General features: G+C 39.4%; 1 pseudogene; it reads right to left on the minus strand.

Moving 5' to 3' along the window:
* Positions 1-16,825: 16,825 nt before the first annotated feature.
* On the minus strand, positions 16,826-17,318 carry LOC101037562 (small ribosomal subunit protein eS26 pseudogene; annotated as a pseudogene).
* Positions 17,319-23,140: the final 5,822 nt, after the last annotated feature.

A 23,140-nucleotide genomic window follows, 5' to 3' on the forward strand; every position in this document is an offset into this window, starting at 1 on the left:
GGAGAGCCACTGGGAGGAAGACGATCTGAAAGGTTCTTTCCGATTATTAGACTGATATAACTTCTCCTTGCAGTGATTTTGTAATGGAAAGAAATCTGTAAAATTCAAAATGCCTGCTAAGGCTCAAGTAGCTTCTTCTAAATAGAGGGACTCCTACAATTCTTTCCTTAGAAAACTGCTAAGCTGTCGTGGTGGCCCATAACTAATCTCAGCACTTTGGGAGGTTGAGGTGGAAGGGTTGCTTGAGGCCAGGAGTTCGAAACCAGCCTTGGCAACAGAGCAAGACCCCTGTCTCTACAAAAAATAAATTAGAAAAAAAAAGATGAGCTGGGTGTATGGGTGAACAGCACTAGTCCTAGCTACTTGGAAGGATCCCTTGAGCACAGGTTTGAGGCTTCAGTCAACTATGACTGCAACACTGCACTGTAGTCTAGATGGCAGAACAAGACCCTTTTTCTAAAAAAAGAAAAAGCAATAAAACAAAAAGCTGCCTTTGGAAACTAATCCTGCTTTTCTGACCTCATCTGATAGGTTTACTAAGAGAAACCAAAGCCAACTTTGAATAAATTTGACAAACTGAAGGAGAATTTTCAATGTATTGTGGAATTTCTCCCACTTTCGTTTTTCCCATACCCCCAACCTAAGGTCAAAAGCAACTGCAGAGCGGCGATGTTGAGGTTTTACGGCCCTTTCTAGCATCTTGCCTAGCCTAAGTAATACTAAAGCTACAGCATGAAACCTTAACTCTTCCTTCTAGTTCCAAATTGCACTTTAATTTAGAAACATTTTTCCTATTAAATTTTAATTCCCCTTTCCACCTGGAAGCATCCTAGACCCTAATTAGATTAGATGCCTCACCATGCCATGCAGGCAAACTCATTCTTAACTTCTACTCACTCATGTTAATTCCTTCTTTTGAATACCTCTCTTTTTGTTTTTTTTTAGAAAGTGCGGAAATGCTGTATGAATATATTCTCAGCACAAACGATTTAAGACATGTATTAGTACATAAAGGAAAATGTAAAAATTCTTACCCATCCTGACCCTTAATTCCACTCTTCGTCCCAAAGGTAACTAGTGTTAATAATTATGCGGGAATGTATTCCACTATTGCATTCTCATATCTACACACAGATGTGTAATATGCTGATAGATTTATACATGTACATTTTCATTTAGTCTGGGCATGGTAGCTCATGCCTGTAATCCCGGCACTTTGGGAGGCCAAGGTGGGTGGATCGCTTGAGCCCAGGAGTGCAAGACCACCCTGGGCAACATGGCAAAACCTTGTTTCTACTAAAGAAACAAAAATTAGCTGGGTATGGTGGCATGTACCTGTAGTCACAGCTACTGAAGAGGCTAAGGCATGAGAATCGCTTGAACTCAGGACACAGAGGTTGCAGTGAGCCGAGATCCCACCGCTGCACTCCAGCCTAGGTGACACAGTGACTCTGTCTCAAAAATAATAATAATAACTTAATGGAACTACATAATATATATTGTTTTACAACTTAATTTTCCTACTTGTCTTGAAGAACTTGCTTTCTTTGTCACTGAAAGAGATCTAGCTCATTCCATTTAGCCACTGCAGAGAATAATATTGAATGAATGCACCGTAACAAGTGTTAACCATACTTCTGCAGTCATTATGGCTTTTGCAAAATGTTTTGCGATTAAGACAGTTTACAACAAATGCACAACTTTATGCACAATTTCAGCAGTTTCTTTGGAAAGTGAATTGACTGGCTCACAGGGAACTGGCAATTTAAAAAGTTGATAGATACAAGCAAATTGCTCTCAAAATTACTTTATCATTTTATACTTCACCATTTTTGAGAATACCTAATTCCCTGCAACATTCCCAACAGTATGTACCGCTCGTCTTTAAATTTTTTTCTAGCCAGCTGGATGTAAACTATTCATCTTGTTTTTATTTGTAGTTTCCTGATTCTTAGTGATAGTGAACATTTCTCAAGTGCTTATTGACAATTTGTATCGTCTCTACATGATTCCCTCTCATTTCCTCTATTTTTAATTGGATTTTCCTGTTTGTATTATTTATTTGTAGGAAGTTTTTTATATATTCTAGATAGCAACTTATTTTCTGTTATCCATACTCCCTTAGCTACACAAAAGCCTTAAATTTTTATTTATTAGAAAATAAAAATATGCTTTGGGAGGTCAAGGCACGTGGATCACCTGAGTTCAGGAGTTCAAGACAAGCCTGATCAACATGAGAAAACCTCGTCTTTACTAAAAATACAAAAATTAACCAGGTGTGGTGGTGTGCCCCTGTAGTCCCAGCTACTTGAGGTGGAGGCAAGAGAATCGCTGGAACCCAGGAGGCAGAGGTTATGGTGAGCTGAGATCGCACCACTGCACTCCATCTAACCTGGGTGACAGAGCAAGACTCCATCTCGGAAAAAAAAAAAAAAAAAAAGAAAAGAAAGGAAAAAAAAGAAAAAATTTTAAGTCAACTGAAGACCAAATACTACCTTCTTTAAAAAATCTGCTTAATTTTTCCAGCTCACTAATCTTCCCTTATCCTTGAACTTCCCATTTCTAGACTATAAGTTCCTTGCATACAGGAACTGTTTTTATTCATCCTTGTAACAACTGAAGAGGTTATCATAGAGACTATCTTAACACATGAATGGTCTCCAACTTACAGTAGCTTGACTTAACGATTTTATAACTTTACAGTGGTGTGAAACCAATACACATTCAGTGGAAACCTTACTTCAAGCACCCATACAGTCATTCTGTTTTTCATTTTCAGTACAGTATTCAAAAATTACATGATATATTCAACACTTTTTTATAAAATAGGCTTTGTTTTAGATGATTTTGCCCGACTATAGGCATATGAAAGTATTCTGAGCACATTTAAGGTAGGCTAGGCTAAACAATGATGCTCAGTACATTTGTATAAATGCATTTTCTCCTTTCTATATTTTCAACTCATGATGAGTGTACTGGGACATGACCCTATCATAAGTTGAGGAGCATCTGTAATGCACAAAATTTGAATGCATATTTATTGGGTTACTGTGGGGTCTTAATTACTGTCTTTTATTGCTGTAGTTTTTAAATTCCTTAGGATTTCAATTCTGCCTGCACCTTATTCTTTGTTTTCACTGTCCTGCCCATAGAACAGCACTTAGTACATTAGAGGCACACAGTATACATGCATCAATTGATTGATTTTATTCTGCACTCACTTTCAAAGTTTCATGCTTTCTTTACAAAAGAGAAACATTTCCCCAGGAGTGTTTTATAGGGATTTTTTTTTTTTTTTTTTTTTTTTTTTTTGAGACGGAGTTTCGCTCTTGTTACCCAGGCTGGAGCGCAGTGGCGCGATCTCGGCTCACCGCAACCTCTGCCTCCTGGGTTCAGGCAATTCTCCTGCCTCAGCCTCCTGAGTAGCTGGGATTACAGGCACGCGCCACCATGCCCAGCTAATTTTTTTTATATTTTTAGTAGAGACAGGGTTTCACCATGTTGACCAGGCTGGTCTCGATCTCTTGACCTCGTGATCCACCTGCCTCGGCCTCCCAAAGTGCTGGGATTACAGGCTTGAGCCACTGCGCCCGGCCCCCTATAGTGTATTAATTTCATATTATATCATGAGATTTTCCCTCAAAATGGATCTAGGTCCAAGTAAGGTTGGGGAAAATAGATTAAATAAAGTTAAATAAATTTCTCTCTTAATAATCTTAATTTAAGCCTGTAATATACCTACTATAATATTTCAAAAAGTTGCTTTTGTCTTTGTTTTTTGAGACAGGGTCTCCTATTGTCACCCAGACTAGAGTGCAGCCGTCCAATCATGCAGCCTTCAGCCTCCCAGATGTGTCTACAGGCACAGACCATACCCAGCTATGAATTTTTCTTTTCTTTTCTTTTCTTTTTTTTTTTTTTTTTTAGGGACAGGGTCCCACTATGTTGCCCAGGCTGGTCTCAAATACCTGGGCTCAAATGATCCTCCTGCCTTTGCCTCCCAAAGGGCTGGGATTACAGGTGTGAGCCACTGTGCCTGGCCCAAAAAGTTTTCAATGACTGAACATTTGAGTTCGTTTGTTTGGTTGGTTGATTTTTGCAGTGCTTTCCTAGGAATAGGATTCGAGTAACTTCAAAAATATATTTTTAAAATTCAGGTAAAAACTTCTGTATTATTTTTCTTTGTGACATCAATTGTCAAACAATTTTAACACTCATCTCAATAAAGTCTTGTGGTGACTGAGATTTGGAGTAAAACAGACTCAACTTTTGACTTCTACTGGGGTTAATTGGATTGCAACTTCCTAGATATGTAAACTTGGACAAGGCACACAATTTTTCACTATATAAAATCTCAGTTTTCTCATCTACAAAATGAGGAGAGCAAAGGCTTCTATCGCTATAGTTGTAGAAGACGATTAAATGAGAAAAACACAGACAAAAATAACTATCTCCATTGCTTAATCAGAATTAATTATTATTAAGGAGCCACTTTCATTCTCTCCTCACCCTTCTATACAATTGACTAATTCCTCCTTTGTTTCCCCAGTTTAGCTGGTAGTTTTAGATCACAGTTTTCAGATTCATTTGTTTCAAGTAAATTGGGATTTCCTCTTATTTCTATTTGTAAGGGACTTCCTCTTATTTCTATTTGTAAGCCTCATGGGTTTGGTGCCATCTGGGAATCCAGACAGATTTAAGCAGAGAGAGAAGCTTGAAGAAATAGTAGAACAAATACCTCCCAGGAGGTACATTTTCTTATCAGCAGTCACAATCCAGTCTTGCCTCCCTGAGGCGTCATCCAGGGTCACTGTATTTGTCAGAAAACATTTGGTTGCATGACAGAACTGCAACTCAAACCAGCAAAGACAGGATACAATTTCTTGACTGGTACAGTGGCAAAGCATGCTCGGGTGGCCTAGCAGACAAAGCCAGAGCCGGAGGACCCCGGGCTCAGGGAATGGAACAGGGAATTCAGCTCGGCCAGAACTTTTTCTTTTCCATTTCTGCTTCGCAGTTTCTTTATTCTTTCTTTTTTGTTTTTTGTTGACGTTGTTGTTTGTTTGTTCATTTTGTTTTTTGAGATGGAGTCTCCCTCTGTTGCCAGGTTGGAATGCAGTGGCACGATCTTGGCTCACTGCAACCTCCACCTCCTGGGTTCAAGCACTTCTCCTGCCTCAACCTCATGAGTAGTTGGGACTACAGGCACACACCACCATGCCGAGCTATTTTTTGTATTTTTAGTAGAGACAGGGTGTCACCATCTTGGCCAGGATGGTCTTGATCTCTTAAGCTTGTGATCTGCCCACTTCAATCTCTCAAAGTGCTGGGATTGCAGGCGTGAGCCACTGTGCCCAGCCGGCAGTTTCTTTTAAGTAACAGGGGAAATTGTCCTTAGGTAATCCCAAATCAATGGCATTCCAATTTAGTAAACTCAGCGGGGGAAGGATAACTTTTCTTTCCATGCTCTATATATTAATCCTAAGATAAAAATGATACCATTCGCTGCCCACTTTGGATCAAGGGCCTATCTTTGGGACAACCACTGTTGCCAAGTGGATGAAGTACCAAGATTTGCTGAGCCCAAGTCAAGCACCTATTCCTGAGTTGAGGGGCAGCATGTGGGAAAGGGGAAGGCAATCTCTCCCACTGGTCTACTGCTAGTCAGATAAAAAGTCCTTTGCTACACCAGTTCACTGCATTTCCCTAGGCTGGATCTGGCATAGCCACTCATCTTTTTGAGGGTGAATCATATTTAAAAAAAAAAAAGGATGATTTTGTTCCTCACAGTTTGGATTTCTTCTAATTTTACTCTCTCAGTGCAATAATTATAGTTGCAGGCTATGCTCCACGTTGGTGCCCCTCCTCTGTTCTTAGCCTAGTTATAGCACTTACCACATTTACTGTTTGTCTGCCTTTGTTAAGAGGCTAAGTAAATGTGCTTAAGCCTGAGTAATTTGCTCTCTTCAGCAGTGTTTCTCCCAGACGTAAGCTAATGTGTGAAACACAGAGAGCACCCAGTACGTACTTGTTAAAAGAAAGAAAGATCAAAGCCTTCCAAGGTGCAAAATGGAACGCAGACAAGAGACGGAGAACTCAGATTGAATTGAGGATGGAGGTTTGGGGGTGTCAGAGATGCTGAGTATGGAAAGAAGAGTAGGCGTGGGGAAAGTAAAGAACATTCTAGGTAGTGGGGAGGCATGGAGGCAGTGGTGTGCTGGAGCTGGCTCACACAAACCTGCAAGAACACTTGTACGCTTCTCTCTTCCCAATTCCACACTCAGGGATTTCACATTGGTAGGTGGATATCAGCCATGGTGGGAGTATTTACACCACAGAAATTGCAACAACTACAAAGCAAGACTTCTGCTCTGTTGCCAGAGAGCTGACCATTAAGTATTTGCCCTGTCACCACAAAAGAGCATGAAGGAGACAGGAATATTGCTGTGATGACGTTATAAAAATACTTGGAAATCAAATCATGAAGGAACTTAAATGTTCATCAAAGACCAGGTGTGGTGGCTCAAGCCTGTAATCCCAGCACTTTGGGAGGCTGAGGTAGGTGGATCCCCTGAGGTCCAGAGTTTGAGACCAGCCTGGGTAACATGGCAAAACCCCATCTCTACTTAAAATACAAAAATTAGCTGGGTGTGGTGGCTCACACCTGTAGTCCCAGCTACTTGGGAGGCTGAGGCAGAAGAATCTCTTAAGCCTGGGAGGCGGAGGTTACAGTGAGCCGAGATCACACCATTGCACTCAGCCTGGGTGACAGAGTGAGACTCCATCTCAAAAAAAAAAAAAAAAAAAAAAAAAAAAGCACTTCTGAATTTCTTAGCCATTGAAAGATTTTAAAAGGGAAGGGCATGACATGACTTGATCAATATCTGCTGGCCAGCATTCTTCAACAATAGTTTTGCATGGCAAACTTGGCATAGTCACTCTATATTAAATGCTTGCAGTTCTAGGGAAGTTATAACCTGTCCTAGCAAATCAATCTTATCCTACAATTTACCCTAGAACTATGCCAGGCCCAATGTAAGCTTGATTCCTTCAGGGACAGGTGTGACCACAACAGCAGCACCACTTTAAATCTGTGCCAGTAGCTCATATATTTCATATAGTACAAGTCTACTTCCTCGCACCACCTGCACACCAACCTCCATAGTGTTGACATTAGCAAGCTTCCAACAAAAAGGTTGGCAGCCCTAGCCGTATTTTTTTTTTTTCCTGTCTAGGTTATTTTAGGTGTGGTCCTGCCTAATACCAGAGGCATGAACTAAATAGGTTTTCACATTCCCTCCAAATCTATAAAAAAACATATGGTGCAAAGTATATTCATCAAAGAGAGAGGAAGGAAGGGAGGGAGGGAGGGAGGGAGGCAAGAAGGAAAGAAAGAAGGAAAGAAGGAAAGGAAAGAAGGAAAGAAAGAAAAGAAAGAAAAAAGGAAAGAAAGAAAGAGAAAGAAAGAAAGAAAAAGAGAAGAAAGAAAGAAAAAGGAAGGAAGGAAGCAGAAAGAAAGAAAGGTTTTGAACAAGGTGTGCCTCACCTGTTTGTAAAAGGAGCCATGTTCTTTCCAGGATTGCTGAGAAGGTAACTTATAAAATGGTAAAAGCAACAGCAGCACATCTAAGTTGGATGAATTGAGGAACTGCATTGGAGCACTTTTTTCAAGGTCACTTTGTTGTTTTTCATTTAAGGTTTGCTTTCCTGAAGTGTTATCAGTATACAGGCTCTTGAAAACTTCTTCCTTGACATTACGGCAGTCAGAGTGCCTTCTTTCCCCAGTCGCTGATCTCAGCTGCCTTGAATCTGGTTCTCTTCTCTTAGGGTCTTTGGCCTTTAGGCTGCCCTACATAGGGAATCTGTGTTTAAAATGATTTCTGCAGCTGTTTAAACTTCTTATAGTTTACTAAGAAAAAATTATAATAGAACAAGGAATTAGAATGAATATTGCTATTGCTAGTTATGACCATGGACAACATTTGCAGGAAAATCTGGTGAGCTTAAACCCATTAAAAATTGTTTCTTCTTCCTTCTTATGAAAGTGAGTGATCCATGAAAGAAATTGTCATAGGGCAAATTTGTGTAAATCGAAATATCATTACATTACATTAATAATCTACAGTTTCCTGAAGAATTTACAAAACAGGTCAGGTGCAGTGGCTCCACACCTGTAATCCCAGCACTTTGAGAGGCCAAGACAGGCAGATCACCTGAGGCCAGGAGTTCAAGACTAGCCTGGCCAACATGGTGAAACCCCATCTCTACAAAAATACAAAAATTAGCCTAGCATGGGTGCCTGTAATCCCAGCTACTCAGGAGACTGAAGTGGGAGAATCACTTGAACCCAGGAGGCAGAGGTTGCAGTGAGTTGAGATCATACCACTGCACTCTAGCCTGAGCAACAGAGTGAGACAATGTCTCAAAAAAGAAAAAAATGAATTTACCAAACAAATGTATGATACTGTTTGTATTGAAATTGAATAGATCATATTTTTCAACAATCATCTTTCTCACTAATCTACATAGGAGAAGGTGCTTCTTCTTGTTGTTGGATGTGAGACCCTCTCTGACTTTATGCCAGGTGAAGTGTGCATTGCTGCCCCTTACCCTTGAGCTTACTCATTGACTTGTTTTGATAAATAGGCTGTTTGCAGGTATGAAACAAGCAGAAGGTTGAAATGTGCTCATGTGGTTGGATGTGCTCTCTTGCACTTCTGCTGCCACCATAAGAAAAACATTATTTAGGTAATCTGTTGGTTTCCAGAAAAATGAGAGACATGTGGGGCAGTCCTGAATTCAATTTGCAACTTGGAGACAAATCCGTCCTATTCCAGCCTTGATCAGGTGCTGACACATGAATGAGAAGACACGACTGTTGATTTTAAGTCACTGACCTTGGCGTAGATTTGTTACTCAGCACTACTGTGGTAATTGCTAACTGTTACAAACAGTAAAGACAAAAGAAAACAATAAAAATGATGCAAAGAGTTCACTAAAACCTTGCTGCTATAATTAGAAAACTTTTTCTGGAAAAGAAGAGCCTTGTACAAAAATCAGCAGCTTTATGCCTATGAAGATGCTTTCATGCTTTCATGGTGGTGCCTTTTGTCCTGCTCAGCTTGTGCCTTGTAAGCTGAAGGTGGAATCTGCAAACAAACTTTTATAAAGTCAAATTCTTGAAATCTGAATCTATAGTTTGTCTAGAAATTATACCAAAATGTTAATAGTGATTCTCTCTGATGACAGTATTAGAAATATTTTTATTTCCTTTTTCCTTATTTGTAATATTTCAATAATAACATAGATTACTGGCATAATTTTTAATATTTTAGTTTATTTTAAAAGGAGCAAATTTAACCTGATTTTCAAATTTTAGATGTTAAAATGATCACCTATTTTCCCATGCTGTGAATTTCAAAACCCAAACAATAACTAAGAAAAAGTTAACATTGCTGTATTTCAAGAAATACAGTATTTATTCTACTTTTACTCTATTTCTAATAAAATATATTTAAAAATAAACTTCCATAAAATTATATTTTGAGGGGCACATTTAGATATTATTTATCTGACATTGCTGAATAAGTCTGTAAATCACAGGGGTATGCTTTTACCAGAGTTCAAGAGCAGGGATTTTCTCTTCTTTATAAACCTTCCCTCCCACCATCCCCACTTGCCCCCCACCCTCCACATCCTTTTATCCACTATCATTTTAGGTATGTCATTTTTCACCCCTATGGGCATAGACAGGGATCACTTGTGATCCTCAGGTACAACGCTGCCTGTGGATCTGCACAGGATAAATCTGTACAGGTGACAGAGGGGAAGTTTAGTGAGCATCACCCCTGGGGCTAGGCAATACATTCTGCTTATGCAAGAAAAGGATGAGAGTGTTGATTCAGGCTCAGCCCTCTTGGGCCCCCAGCAATACCTCTTGCTGCAGGTCTTTGCTGCAGTGTTCCTCATTCCTATCAGAGAGACTCTTTAAAAGTGGCTCTCTCTTGCTTGATCTTAAATTTCTTTTCACTTTGAATATCTTCCCTCTCTCTTCTTCATTTTGAACTCAGAGGATTTTGATTTGGGTTTGTTTTGTTAATTATTTGTGTAATAAGAAGATGAAGTGAAGGTTTACAGTGCTTCTAAATACCTTGAGTCTAGAATCCTCTTTATTTCCTCAGGACTTAGAACTTTAGAAACGAATGCCAGGAAGCATTGTTTCCCTGTTTCATATTGTCACATCCCTCCCCAGAGGCAGTGAGCACAGAGTGGTCTAGAAAGTACATGAAATTGTTGGGTGAGAAAAAGAGAATAAAAAGTAAAATAAATTAATAGCAGTATACAGAGGTAAACAGAGTTATATATTTAATAAATTAATGGACATATTTATCCCTTCATAATTGCTTTTCTGTACTAGTTTTTAGAAGACAGTATTTAGCTTTCCTCTTCGAGAAAGGATAAACTTCCATCCACTAGCCTGCTCTTTCCCTGGCTAGAAAAGACTATGGGACTACGGGTATCAACCATTTTAGAAAATGTGCAGTCAATATTAAAGAAAATATTATCCAATGATACTTGTTAAAGCATGGTAAGTGTAGGCTGGGCTTGGAGGCTCACATTTATAATCTTTGCACTTTGGGAGGCCAAGGTGGCCAAATTGCCTGAGGTCAGGAGTTTGAGACCAGCCTGGCCAACATGGCGAAACCCTGTCTCTACTAAAAATGCAAAAATTAGCTGGGTATGGTAGCAAGTGCCTTTAATCGTTGCTACTCAAGAGTTTGAGGCAGGAGAATTGCTTAAAACCAGGAGAAAGAGGTTGCAGTGAGCTGAGATTGTACCACTGCACTCCAGCCTATGCGACAGAGCAAGACTCAGTTTCAAAAAAAACAAAAGCATGGTAAGTGCTATAGTTTGGAATGTTTGTTCCCTCCAAACGTCATGTTGAAATTTTATCCCTAATGTTTGAGGGGGTCCAGTGAGAGATGTTTGAGTCAGGAGGATGGATCCCTCATGAGTAGATTAATGTACTCTTTGGACGGAGATGGAGAGTGAGTCCCCACTCTGTTAGTTCCCACAATAACAGGTTGTTAAAAGGAGTCTGGCCACAGCCCTTCTTTCTCTCTCTTGCTTCCTTTCTCACCATGTGATCTCTGCACACTCCACCTCCCCTTCACCTTCCACCATGAGTGAAGCAGTGTGAGGCTTTCGCTAGAAGCAGATGCTTGGGCCATGCTTCCTGTACAGTCTGCAGAACTGTAAGCAAAATAAACCTCTTTTCTTTATAAATTACTCAGGATCATGTATTTCTTTTTTTGTTTGTTTTTGTTTTTTTTTGAGACAGAGTTTCGCTCTTGTTACCCAGGCTGGAGTGCAATGGCGCGATCTCGGCTCACCACAATCTCTGCCTCCTGGGTTCAGGCAATTCTCCTGCCTCAGCCTCCTGAGTAGCTGGGACTACAGGCACGCGCCACCATGCCCAGCTAATTTTTTGTATTTTTAGTAGAGATGGGGTTTCACCATGTTGACCAGGATGGTCTTGATCTCTTGACCTTGTGATCCACCCGCTTCAGCCTCCCAAAGTGCTGGGATTAGAGGCTTGAGCCACTGCGCCCGGCAGGATCATGTATTTCTTTATGGCAACACCTAACAGACAAAGTCAGTGAGGAAAACCTTATTCAGGACCATTGCCATAGATACAGGGACCATGGCAATGGGGTCTTGCATGGAGGAAAGAGATTGGGCTCAACTCCAAATATGGCAAGGGCAAGTAGGAATTTACAACCAAGGAACAGTGAAGGGGTCAATAGATAGAAAATTACCAAGAGAATGAGGAGCAAGAGGGAGATCCTGGCTAAACCAACCTGACAGGATTCTTGCTGAAGATAGGTCGGGCTCATCAGACATCGCTTGGGGTATGAAGAAGAAACTTGATTGGATAAGGAGGATGATCAGATATTGGAGATGGGGGGGTTCTTGCTAAACTGACTCCGAAGGGTTATTTGCTAAAGTTGCATTTTGCAAGGAAGATAGAAGCCTGACTAAAGTTTGGCCAAGCAAGGAATCTTTGTTAGTACTACTTCTTGTTTAAGGAATGATGAGCCCTTCATCTTTCCCTCAAACAATATAAGTCTCTTGTCTTGTTTGATCATCTTTCATTCATTAAGGACCATTTGAATCATCTATTGGGACACGGCAGTAGAGGATATTTCCTGGATAGTGAGAGCTATTAGGCCTTTAATGCAGGAAGTTTAGTTTCTATAAAAATAAAATGAAAAAGCAAAAGATTAATAGTTGGAACGAACTACAAAGACAGTTTCTGAGTCCAGAGGGCAGCTGATCAATAAGATTTCTAGATGCTAGACTTGTAGTATCCTCAGTTGGAGTGAAAACAGCCATTGGATTAGTCTGTAGTTTGAATGTCATGAAGACTGGCCACACACAAGCTGTTGCGGTAATTTTTTTGAAGCTTATATCAAGTCATCCAGTTTCAGTTGGAAGGATTTCAAAAAAGAAAAGTTTATAGTTTTAGTGATTCCAAGCCAGAAGAGCAGATAAAAATGGAAATATTTAATTTGGAGTGTTGTAGCTAAATACTGGAGTAAACTAAAAAATTCAGAATCTACTACAGATTGCAGGTAGACAATAAAACCTCAGAAAAAAACAAACTGGGCTAGAATCTAATATTGGGTACATGGTAGCTTTCTCCTGAAACATAAGTTTTCTCTCTGCAGTCACTCCTCATTGCTGCCAAAGACAATAAAAATCAGATTGATTTGTTTACTAAATAAGTTTAATCTCATTAAACTTGTACTGATTGTGTATGCAAGTGAAGAGCAGTGATTGACCATTTAGGCACTTCTAAAGATTGCTTTCTGCCAAATAAGAAATCTCAGATTAAACTTTTAAAAGCCACTTGAGGCTGGGATACCAAGCCCAAACCTGCCACTAATCTGCATCTGTAACATTTAGAGATTTAGATAAATTCCTGTTTTCTTTTCTTTTTTCTTTCTTCTTCTTCTTCTTCTTGTTTTTTTAAAATATATTTTATTGCACTTTAGGTTCTGGGGTACATGTGCAAAACATGCAGGATTGTTGCATAGGTACATACATGGCAATGTGGTTTGCTGCCTCTATCCCACGTCACCTGTATCTGGCATTTCTGCCCTTTTATCCTTCCCCAACCTCCCTACTCCCCACTGTCTCTCCCTTATTCCCTGCAACAGACCCCAGTGTGTGATTCTTTCCTCCCTGTGTCCACGAGTTCTCATTGTTCAACACCTGCCTATGAGTGAAAACATGCAGTGTTTGATTTTCTCTTCTTGTGTCAGTTTGCTGAGAATGATGGTTTCCAGAGTCATCTATGTCCCTACGAAGGACAGGAACTCGTTGTTTTTTATGGCTGCATAGTATTCCATGGTGTATATGTGCCACATTTTCCTTGTCCAGTCTATCATCAATGGGCATATGGGTTTGCTCCAGGTCTTTGCTGTTGTAAACGGTGCCACAATGAATGTACATGTGCATATGTCTTTATAATAGAATGATTTATAATCCTTTGGATATATATACCCAGTAATGGAATTGCTGGGTCAAATGGAATTTTTATTTCTAGATCCTCTAGGAATCACGACAATGTCTTCCACAATGGCCAAACTAATTTACACTCCCACCAACAGTGTAAAAGTGTTCCCATTTCTCCACATTGTCTCTAGCATCTGTTGTCTCCAGATTTTTTAACTGGTGTGAGATGGTATCTCAATGTGGTTTTGATTTGCATTTCTCTAATGACCAGTGATGATGAGCATTTTTTCATATGTTTGTTGGCCTCATAAATGTCTTCTTTTGAAAACTGTCTGTTCATGTCCTTTGCACACTTTTGAATGGGTTTACTTGTTTTTTTCTTGTAAATCTGTTTTAGTTCTTTGTAGATTCCGGATACTATCCCTTTGTCAGATGGGTAGACTGCAAAAGTTTTTTCCCATTCTGTTGGTTGCTGGTTCATTCTAATGATGGCTTCTTTTGCTGTACAGAAGCTCTGGATTTTAATTAGATCCCATTTGTCTATTTTGGCTTTTGTTGCCAATGCTTTTGGTGTTTTAGTCATGAAGTCCTTGCCTATGCCTATGTCCTGGATGGTTTTGCATAGGTTTTCTTCTAGGGTTTTTATAATGTTAGGCCTTATGTTTAAGTCTTTAATCCATCTGGAGTTAATTTTAGTATAAGGTGTCAGAAAGGGGTCCAGTTTCTGCTTTCTGTACATGACTAGCCTGTTTTCCCAACACCATTTATTAAACAGGGAATCCTTTCCCCATTGCTTGTTTCTGTCAGGTTTGTCAAAGATGAGATGGTTGCAGATGCGCGGCGTTGCCTCTGAGGCCTCTGTTCTGTTCCATGGGTCAATATCTCTGCTTTGGTACCAGTACCATGCTGTTTTGATTACGGTAGCCTTGTAGTATAGTTTGAAGTCAGGTAGCGTGATGCCCCCAGCTTTGTTCTTTCTGCTTAGAATTGTGTTGGATATACAGACTCTTTTTTGGTTCCATATGAAGTTCAAGGTGATTTTTTCCAGTTCTGTGAAGAGGGTCATAGGTAGCTTGATGGGTATAGCATTGAATCTATAAATTACTTTGGGCAGTATGGCCATTTTCACAATACTGATTCTTCCTAACCATGAGCATGGAATGTTTTTCCATCTGTTTGTGTCCTCTCTTATTTCCTTGAGCAGTGCTTTGTAGTTCTCCTTGAAGAGGTCCTTTACATCCCTTGTTAGTTGTATTCCTAGGTATTTTATTCTCCTTGTAGCAATTGTGAGTGGCAGTTCATTCTTGATTTGGCTCTCTTTAAGTCTGTTATTGGTGTATAGGAATGCTTGTGATTTCTCTACATTGATTTTGTATCCTGAGACTTTGTTGAAGTTGCTTATCAGTTTAAGGAGATTGGGCTGAGATTATGGGGTCTTCTAAATACACAATAATGTCGTCCACAAATAGAGACAACTTGACTTCTTCCTTTTCTAAGTGAATATCCTTTATTTCTTTTTCTTACCTGATTGCTCTGGCTAGAACTTGCAATACCATATTGAATAGGAGTGGTGAGAGAGGGCATCCTTGTCTAGTGCCAGATTTCAAATGGAATACTTCCAGTTTTTGCCCATTCAGTATGATATTGGCTGTGGGTTTGTCATAAATAGCTTTCATTATTTTGAGATATGTTCTGTCAATACCTAATTTATTGAGTTTTTAGCATAAAAGGCTATTGAATTGTGTTGAAGGCCTTCTCTGCATCCATTGAGACAATCGTGGTTTTTGTCTTTGGTTCTGTTTATGTGGTGGATTGCATTTATAGACTTGCATATTTTGAACCAGACTTGCATCCCCAGGATGAAGCCTACTTGATCGTGATGGATAAGCTTTTTGATATGCTGTTGCAATCAGTTTGCCAGTATTTTATCGAATATTTTTGCATCTATGTTCATCATGGATATTGGCCTGAAGTTTTGCTTTTTTGTTGAGTCTCTGCCAGGTTTTGGTATCAGGATGATGTTGGTCTCATAAAATGATTTGGGAAGGATTCCCTCTTTTTGGGTTGTTTGGAATAGTTACAGAAGGAGTGGTACCAACTCCTCTTTGTATGTCTGGTAGAATTCAGCTGTAAACCCATCTGGACCTGGGTTTTATTTGGTTGGTAGGCTTTTAATAGCTGCCTCAACTTCAGCCCTTGTTATTGATCTATTCAGGATTTTGACTTCTTCCTGGTTTAGGCTTGGGAGGGTGCAAGTGTCCAGGAATTTATCCATGTCATCTAGGTTTACTGGTTTATATGCATAGACTTGTTTGTAGTAATCTCTGATGGTAATTTGTATTTCTGTGGAATCTGTGGTGATATCCCCTTTATCGTCTTTTTATTGCACCTATTTGATTCTTCTCTCTTTTCTTTTATATTAATCTGGCTAGTGGTCTATTTTGTTGATCTTTTCAAAAAACCAGCTCCTGGATTTATTGATTTTTTGAAGGGTTTTTTGTGCCTCTCTCCTTCAGTTCTGCTCTGATCTTAGTTATTTCTTGTCTTCTGCTAGGTTTTGAGTTTTTTTATCTTGCTCCTCTAGCTCTTTCAATTTTGATGATAAGGTATGGATTTTAGATCTTTCCTTGCTTCTCATGTGGGCATTTATTGGTATAAATTTTCCTCCAGACACTGCTTTAAATGTGTCCCAGAGGTTCTGTTAAGTTGTGTCTTCATTCTCGTTGGTTTTGAAGAAGATCTTTATTTCTGCCTTCATTTCAATGTTTACTCAGTCATCCAGTCAACATTCAAGAGCCAGTTGTTCAGTTTCCATGAAGTTGTTTGGTTCTGAGTTAGTTACTTTCTTTCTTTCTTTCTTTCTTTTTTTTTTAACAGATGCCTAAACTTTTCATTTCACACAGCTATGCAAGTTGTGAGGCCAAGGACACGACTATAAACAAGGTTTAATTTAAATAAATAGCCAGGCATGGTGGCTCACGCCTGTAATCCCAGCACTTTGGGAGGCCTAAGAGGTGAATTATCTGAGGGCAGGAGATCCAGACCAGTCTAGCCAATATAGTAAAACTCCATCTCTACTAAAAATACACAAAATTAGCTTGGTGTGGTGGCACATACCTTTTATCCTACCTGCTTGGAAAGCTGAGGCGGGAGAATCTCTTGAACTCAAGAGGCAAAGCTTGCGGTGAGCTGAGATAGCGCCATTGCACTCCAGCCTGAGCAACAGAGCAAGACTCCATCTCCCACCCCTCCCCACCAACAAAAAAAATTGATTACATAAATAAGCTTTCTTTCCCATGAAAATACTACTTGTTATTTCACACTTGGTCTAACACACACAAAATCCTTACCCTATCTGGCACAGATACACTTAATAGGCAATATCAAGTACAATTTCCATTTTATTTTTCTCCAGAGAATAGTTGTCTTCAATCTTTTACTCAGCTCCGTACATGGGTTTTGGTGGGGGCTGTGGGGCAGCAACCGCAGGTCTAAATCGAGGTGGGGGTAGTCGGTCCTTGTGGGCTTCATGAGATCCATTCCCGACTACTTTGCTGTGAATTGCACAACTCACACAGTAATGTAGCTTCACATAGAGCTTAGGAAGTATGTAAGCATCAAGGATGCTCACTTCAGAAATATCCCTGACTGCTGAGGCCTCCAATATGTTTTGAATGACGAATTTCTTAATGGCCTTGCCCTTGGGCATGCATCGGGCACAGTTCATGCAGCGAATAGGCTGAACACAGCCACGACCCGTTTTGGCATGACCGTTGTTCCTTCTTTTCTTTGTCATCTTGGAAGCGCGCAGCAGAGAAAGAACCCAAGTTAATTTCTTAATCCTGAGTTCTAATTTGATTGCACTGTGGTCTGAGAGACTGTTATAATTTGCATTCTTTAGCATTTGCTGAGGAGTGATTTACTTCCAATTATGTGGATTTTAGAGTAGGTGTGATGTGATGCTGAGAAGAATGTGTATTCTGTGGATTTGGGGTGGAGATTTCTGTAAATGTCTATTAAGTTTGCTTAGTCCAGATCTGAGTTCAAGTCCTGGATATCCTTGTTAATGTTCTGTCTCCTTGATCTGTCTAATATTCACATCAGAGTGTTAAAGTCTCCCACTATTATTGTGTGGGAGTCTAAGTCTCTTTGTAAGTCATTAAGAACTTGCTTTATGTATCTGTGTGCTCCTGTATTGGGTGTGTATATATTTAGGATTGTTAGCTCTTCTTGTTGTATTGATCCTTTTACCGTTATGTAATGCCCTTCTTTATCTCTTTTTATCTTTGTTGGTTTAAAGACTATTTTATCAGAGACTAGGACTGCAACTCCTGCTTTTTCTTTGCTCTCTATTTGCTTGGTTAATCTTCCTCCATCCCTTTTTTAAAGCACATGTATGTCCTTGCATGTGAGATAGGTTTCATAGATACAGCACACCAAAGGGTTTTGACTTTTTATTCAGTTTGCCAGTCTTTTTCTTTTGATTGGGGCATTAAGCCCATTTACATTTAAAGTTAATATTGTTACATGTGATTTTGATCCTGCCATTTTGATGCTAGCTTGTTGTTTTGCCCATTAGTTGATGCAGTTTCTTCATTGTTTTGATGCTTTTTACCGTTTGGTATGTTTTTGGAGTTTCTGGTACTTCTTGTTCCTTTCCATGTTTAGTGCTTCTTTCAGAAGCTCTTGTAAGGCAGGCCTGGTGGTGATGAAATCTCTCAGCAATTGCTTGTTCATAAAGGATTTTATTTCTCCTTTGCTCATGCAGCGTACTTTGGCTGGATATGAAATTTTCGGTTGAAAGTTCTTTTCTTTAAGGATGTTGAATATTGGTCCCCACTCTCTTCTGGCTTGTAGGGTTTCTGCCAAGTGATCTGCTGTGAGTCTGATGGGCTTCCCTTTGTGGGTAACCCGACCTTTCTCTCTGGCTGCCCTTAGCATTTTTTCCCTTCATTTCAACCCTGGTGAATCTGACAATTACATGCCTTGTGGTTGCTCTTCTTGAGGAATATTTTTGTGGGGTTTTCTGTATTTCCTGGACTTGAATGTTGGCCTGTCTTGCTAGGTTGGGGAAGTTTTCCTGGATAATATCCTGAAGAGTGTTTTCCAGCTTGGATTCATTCTCTCTGTCACATTCAGGTACACGTATTAAATGTAGATTAGGTCTTTTCACATAATCCCATATTTCTTGGAGGCTTTGTTCATTTCTTTCACTCTTTTTTCTCTAATATTGCCTTCTTGGTTTTTTTTTTTTTTGAGACGGAGTTTCACTCTTGTTACCCAGGCTGGAGTGCAATGGCACGATCTCGGCTCACCGCAACCTCCGCCTCCTGGGTTCAAGCAATTCTCCTGCCTCAGCCTCCTGACTAGCTGGGATTACAGGCAAGTGCCACCATGCCCAGCTACTTTTTTGTGTTTTTAGTAGAGACGGGGTTTCACCATGTTGACCAGGATGGTCTCGATCTCTCGACCTTGTGATCCACCCGCCTTGGCCTCCCAAAGTGCTGGGATTACAGGCTTGAGCCACCGTGCCCGACCCTTGCCTTCTTGTTTTATTTCATTGTGTTGATCTTCAGTCTCTGATATACTTTCTTTTGCGTGGTCAATTTGGCTGTTGAAACTTGTGTATGCTTCGAAGTTCTCATATTGTGTTTCTCAGCTCCATTAAGTTATTTATATTCTTCTTTAAGCTGTTTATTCTCGATAGCATTTCATCAAACCTTTTTTTCAAGGTTCTTAGTTTCTTTGCATTGGGTTAGAACATGGTCTTTTAGCTGAGAGAAGTTTGTTATTATCCACCTTCTGAAGTTTGTTTCTGTCAGTTCCTCAGACTCATTCTCCAACCAGCTTTGTTCCTTTGCTGGTGAGGAGTTGTGATCCTTTGGAGGAGGAGAGCTGTTCTGGTTTTGGGTGTTTTCAACCTTTTTGCCCTGGTTTCTTCCCATCTTTGTGGATTTGTCTACCTGTGGCCTTTGTAGTTGGTGACTCTCAGATGGGGTCTCTGAGTGGACATCTTTTTTGTTGATGATGAAGTTTTTTCTTTCTGTTTTTTAGTTTTCCTTCTAACAGTCAGGCCCATCTGCTGCAGGACTGCTGGAGGTCCACTCCATACCCTGCTTGCCTGGGGATCACCTGTGGCAGCTTCCGAACAGCAAGTGTTGCTGCTAGTTTCTTTCTTCTTTTGTTATCTTTGTCCCAGAAGGATACAGATGTCAGCCTCAGCTCTCCTTTATGAGGTGATTCTTTGGATATATGGTGGTCAGGGAGCTGCTTGAGGAGACAGTTTGTCCCTTATAGGAGGTCAAGTGCTAAGCTGTGAGCTCTGTTGTTCTGTTCAGAGCTGCTGGCCAGGTATGTTTAAGTCTGCCGCAGCATAACTCATAACTGCCTTTTTTCCCAGGTGCTCTGTCCTGGAAAGGTGGGCTTTATTTATAAGTTCCTGTTATGCTGCTGCCCTTCTTCAGAGCTGCGCTGCCCAACAAGGAGGTACCCTAGTCACAGTCTGCCAGCAGAGGCGTTGCTGAGCTGCTGTGGGTTCTGTCCAGCTGCTGTGTGAACTTCCTTGCGGTTTTCTTTATAGAGGCATAGTTAGAACTGCATCAGTAATGGTGGACTGCCTCTGCAGTGGTGGACTGCCTCAGCAGTCGTGGACTGCCTTGGTAATGGTGGATGCCCTTCCCCGCAACAGAGCTGGACCATCCAGGCTCCAGCTGTGCTTACTGCAAAACTCTCAGTCCAGAGCTTTTCAGATTGCTGGTCTTGGTGGGGGTGGGACCTGCTGAGCCAGATCACCTGGCTCCCGGTTTCAGCCTCCTTTTTTCCAGTTGAATGGGTGACTCTGTCTCCCAGTTGTTCCAGGCACCAGTTGAAACAGCCACCCAGATTTGTGTGAGTTTTTGTGTGGAGACTCGCTGTGCCAGCTGAAACAGCTGTGCTGAAAACTTGTGGTGCTTTTCAGCTTGGGAATCTCCTGGTCTATGGGCACTAATAACTCATTTGGAAATGCAGTGTTCACTCATCCTCTGCATTGTGCTCGCTGGGAACTGCACTCCAGAGCTGTTCCTATTCAGCCATCTTCAAATTCCTGTTTTCTTGAGGTCCCTAAAATATCTCAAGGTTTTCAGGTCTGCCAAGAAGTGACATTACCTGTAAGTCTGGAACCTACAGCCAGGTTTTCCAAGATGGTACTTTACTGGTTTCATAAAGTCAAACTTAGTTCCATAAACCCTTCTGGTTATATCTGAAAACATGATGTTTCAGTCAAAGCCTTGGTAATATAACCTGTGTTTCCAATTTGTCCTGTTACAAAGACAGCAGATTCTTATTAAACTTGTCCAAATAAATACATTGCCCTAAAAATATAAATACTCACAAATAGTTTTTAAATTCTAGAGAGCTAAGTTAGGGAGAAAAAGTAAATGTTTCCATTTTGCACAAAAGTATTCTTTACTGAATTGGTGTAAGCTAGAGATAACTTAAAAGGAAAAAGTTTTCTCAAATCTGGAAAACAAAACATTTAAAGAACTTGCAATTTTTCAAACAAAAAGTCACTTAAAAATTTATTCTCAACAGTTCATTCATTACCATGAAATTAAATCTTGTTTTGCTTTGCTTGATCTTGGGTTAGTAGTAACATGAACTCATCAATTTTACTGGAGTTCTGGAAATTCTTGCCAGTCCCATAGTATGATGTTATAGTTTTTCAGAAACCTGTATTTCAGAATACTCCTAAGAGTATTTTCTATAAATATCATTGAAGAAGAAGTCATTTTGTACTGTAGCTGATATCAAATACTTTTAGAGAATAGTTAAATTAAAACAATAACTGTCTACAGATGACAAGGACTTAAAATGTCCATAGTTAAAAAATCTAATGAGAGTTCATTACAATGATGCAATTTATAAGAAAATTTGGTTAGTGTGGCATACAGCATTTTAACATAATTACCAAAATTATGACTGATAACATACTAGATTTCTAGGAATCTCACACAATTTTTGTACACTTATCTCAATAATATATCCATAAATAGAACTTAAAGGTAGCTTAGCATCATTTATTTGAATGCTTCCCATATAATTCATATAATTTAACATATTAAATAAGCCTAATTAATTTAATATCTCTTTTATACAAAAAAAATATTCTTTGTGGCTTTCTGGAGGTCCAGTCTGGAGAATCATAAGTTAATTTGACGTCAAAAAGTCTTCATTTAGAATGCAATTTTAGGAAGATTGTCAAAAATGTCAAAAAGTTTACAACAATTAAATATGAGCATTGTTATCTATTTAATAAAAGTGCCATTAAGAGATTTTAATGACAAATTCAGATCACATAGTAGTGAACAAGAACTTAGCTCTTTTGGTATTGAGAAGATTCACTTTTCTTAAGTAACCAAAGACCTAATACAACAACATGAAACTCAAGAAATTATCTTGATGAAAACAGAGTCTGTGTTTCCAAAGCTAATTACTTAAAAGGATAAAATAGCCTTTACATTCTCAGACCAACATTCCAAGAAAACTTTACCATTTTAACAGAGATTGAATTCTACTTTTGAATCAGTGTATTACTAAAACTAACTTTTAATAAAACCTTATAAATAAATCTATCTAAAATCAGTCAGCTTAGACCATACAAGGAAAGATTTTCACAATCTTTCTCAACATATTTTCTTTTTTACATACACAGACATGCACCAGGCAATTAAGCAATTTATTTTTACTATATGTTCTGTTCTTAGGTTGAATTTACGGTTTTATGGCCTTAAACATCTAACAGTAACAACACAAACTTGTCTAACCAGCAAAGCCAGGTAAAATAAGTATATGTTGACAATTCTGAAAATGTTTCTATTTTTATTTTACCAGTATTTTTTGAACTAGCTTTCCTTTACTAAATTATCCCAGATTAGGTGAACTAAAAAAAAAAAAAAAAAACAGAAAAAAAGGAAAAAAAACTGGGTCAGTATCTACTTTTCTGAGAACTTGATACATACTTATTTGTTTGAGTGCTCATTTATCCCTAAGCGAATTTAGGTATTTTAGTTTGTAATAACATTGGAGGCACATATACATAACATACTAACATAAATGTACACATGTATACATACGCGAACATTTAGACTGATGTAACAAGATCTTATGGCTTTCCATTTAAAAAATTGTAAGCAGGCCGTGTGCGGTGACTCATAACTGTAATCCCAGCACTTCAGGAGCCGAGGCAGGTGGATCACCTGAGGGCAGGACTTTGAAACTAGCCTGGCCAACATGGCAAAACCCCATCTCTACTAAAAATACAAAAATTAGCTGGGCATGGTGGTGCCTGGCTATGACATGAGAATCACTTGAACCCAGGAAGTGGAGGTTACAGTGAGCTGAGATCACCTGCACTCAAGCCTGAGTGACAAAGTGTGAGACTGTCTCAAAAAAAAAAAAAAAAAAAAAAAAAGTTTTTTAACCATGAGGCAGTAAAACAGAGTAATACAAAAATACAAACTCACTGGTTTATTTCCACTTTATATTGTTATCCAAACTGTGTTTCTGATGAAAAAGGGATTAAGTTGAGTTGACCTACATAATAAAGGTTAAAGCTTTTTACCAATATTTGTAGAGAAGG

The sequence above is a fragment of the Saimiri boliviensis genome, chromosome 1 (genome assembly GCF_048565385.1).
Source record: "Saimiri boliviensis isolate mSaiBol1 chromosome 1, mSaiBol1.pri, whole genome shotgun sequence".
Classification (NCBI taxonomy): domain Eukaryota; kingdom Metazoa; phylum Chordata; class Mammalia; order Primates; family Cebidae; genus Saimiri; species Saimiri boliviensis.